At 51.4% G+C, this 2,564-nt stretch overlaps 1 pseudogene; it reads left to right on the forward strand.

The window, feature by feature from the left end:
- The first annotated feature begins 552 nt into the window (after window positions 1-552).
- LOC147617366 (uncharacterized) lies at window positions 553-2,363 on the forward strand (annotated as a pseudogene).
- Window positions 2,364-2,564: the final 201 nt, after the last annotated feature.

Consider the following 2,564-nt stretch of genomic DNA (forward strand, 5'->3'; position numbering starts at 1 on the left):
CGACTACTCTTTCACGTGCTTGTTTGGAGTCGAGGGCCATCACGAGCCAGCACCTATCAGAGTGCATGTGGTCATTCTCCCAGCACGAGGGTAGGAGGCACTAGACTCAGCAGTGGCTTTCTCTTTCCCCTTGTGTGATTCTAGCGATCGGGAGTGGACTCTGGACTCAGCACTTCTCAGTCTGCGCACACAGGCTGTGGAGTTCTCACATCATGTAGGCGACCTTGAGGTTACTGATATGCTAGACCGTTTTTGGGAGCTAGCAAAGTTCTTTGTCACAGGGACTGTGGACAGTGCAGGGACTCGCCATATGGTTGTCCGGATAGTAGCTACCCTTGCTAGGGGTCCTGGCTATGTATGCATACACGAGGATTCTATGTCAGAGGGAGAGGCAGTATCTATGGGCCATAGTCACTGGCGCCTCATTAGAGGAGCTTGTGGATCTCAGGGAGGGCAAAGCCGGAGCTGCTCGGATGGGGATTATTCCCCCTCCAAGCCCTTGGCAAAGGCCCGACGTTTGGCTGAGCCAGCCATGGCCTCGACAGGTTGCCCATGAGGATTATCTCATGGAATGTTCAGGGCCTGGGAGGCTCTCAGTACATGCAATACAGAGGCCGTTTACGGCAGGAGTTACAGAGATGCTTGGTGGGTGGTAAGATTGATATTGTGATGCTTCAGGAGCACCACTTGAGCGGGGGACGGATTCGCCGTTATGGTTCTCTGATGCCTGGGCAGTGGGATATGTTTTGGTCTGCAGGCTTTGGCCCCATGAGTGGGCAAGGTGGTGTATGTATGGCTATTGGGGATTCTTGGCGGCAGGCCATTGTGGACAGAGGGATTATCGTGCCTGGTAGAGCACAGTTCATTACTTTGAGGATGCATGGTGAGCACATTGGATTGCTCAACGTTTATGCGCCTAATCATGCGAGTGCTAGAGCGGAATTTTGGTCATGTATTGCTGTGGATCATTGGTGTGTTGGAGGTGATTTCAACATGCTTGAGGACCCGTCCGATCGGGTGGGTGGTAGCCATGCTACAGTGCACGGAGTGGAGCTTGCTGCTTGGGAGCGTTTATGTATGACCTTGAGGATCTCGGATGCATGGCAGCATGAGGCCTTTCATCGCCTGCAGGGCAGTTTGAGCTTCTCCCGATCTGACCACTGTCAGGGAGGAGTTAATTTGTCTCGCATTGACCGTTTCTATGTGGGAGACTTTCTTGGTGAGAGGGAGGCTCTGTGGGGATTCTTGCAGGCACGTCTTTCTCGGATCATGCGCCGGTCTTGTTGACGCTAGAGGAGCAGACACGGGCGCCCAGTTTTCAGTTGCGTATCCCTGACAGGGTGCTCATGAGGCTGCTATTCTGCACTTTTGGCATCAGGCGACTAGTGATGAGAGTGATCTGGCCGAGCATGTTGGTTGGTAGGCTCTCTTCACTCCTTAGGGTGCCCCAATGCTAGTAAGATTTGGATGCATGCTCTTCACTATTACATTGGATCGGGATTTCTCCTACCATGTTGGGATCAGTTTTTTGGAGGCTTTTGAGGAGCATGTTGAGGTTGACATCTCATGGGTGCCGATTCGGGTAGTTGGCTCTCAGGGAAAGCGTCGTGTGGTTGATCCCCTTTTCCCCCCCTGAGGAGGCCCACTCTTGGTGCTTATGGATGTGGGAGGGCCACCCCTCTCTCAGTTGTATTGGGACCCGGGCGAGTGGCAGTGGCCTCATATACTGACATGTCATGTGCACCTGTCTCGTTCTTTGAGTTCTCTGTACGTATTGGTCGCATTGCTCAGCTTTGTCAGCATCATCATCAGCCTACTCGTCTCGGCGCACTTGGTTCCACCAGGGTCTGTCTCCATTATACCTTTCACATTTTTGGTGAGCCCTCTGGTCTCTTTAGGTTAGCAGATGCATTTGCTATTTCTTATGGATAATTGCTCATGCGGGTTTGACAGTGGGGACTTGGACAGCCATTGTGGGGCTCAATTCTTCATGTTCTAGATGCAACTTGCATGTCACGGAGTCTTATCTCCCATTGCTTATGGGTCTACTAGGATTTGCACATGGTTTGCTGTGCAGTCTGCTTACTACTCTCAGTAGGATGGGCTTTCAGCAGGGTTTTCTCACTTGGGGAGCTGTCTCTTGGCTGATGCATTTCTCAGGATCCCGTTTGTTTATCGAGGGGGAGGATGCTGATCCTGCATTTATGCTCACAGCTACAAGATACATGTGTGGATCACTTGGCTTGTTTCCACCAGTTCCCAGAGAGGACACGTCTCAGACCCGAGACGTAGTCTTCTCCACCGTTGTGAGTATCACCTTGTGGTTTCTTTACTCTAGGCCACTCAACTTCTTCCACGGTTGATATTTGCTCAGGGATTTGTCTGGAGGTTATTTCCTCCCTTCGTAGCCAATGGGATTTATCAGATGCTTTCTCCGGGGCAACGGAGGAGAGATGGACTGCATTCCTTCGTCGTTGGTCACGCTCTTAGTTATTCTTTTACTACTCTCAGGGGCACATAGAGTGGCAGTACTCTTCACTATAGTGGTTCATTTTTCACTCCTC

Source organism: Cibotium barometz, chromosome 36, assembly GCF_041138505.1.
Source record: "Cibotium barometz isolate CiBa-2024 chromosome 36, ASM4113850v1, whole genome shotgun sequence".
Classification (NCBI taxonomy): domain Eukaryota; kingdom Viridiplantae; phylum Streptophyta; class Polypodiopsida; order Cyatheales; family Cibotiaceae; genus Cibotium; species Cibotium barometz.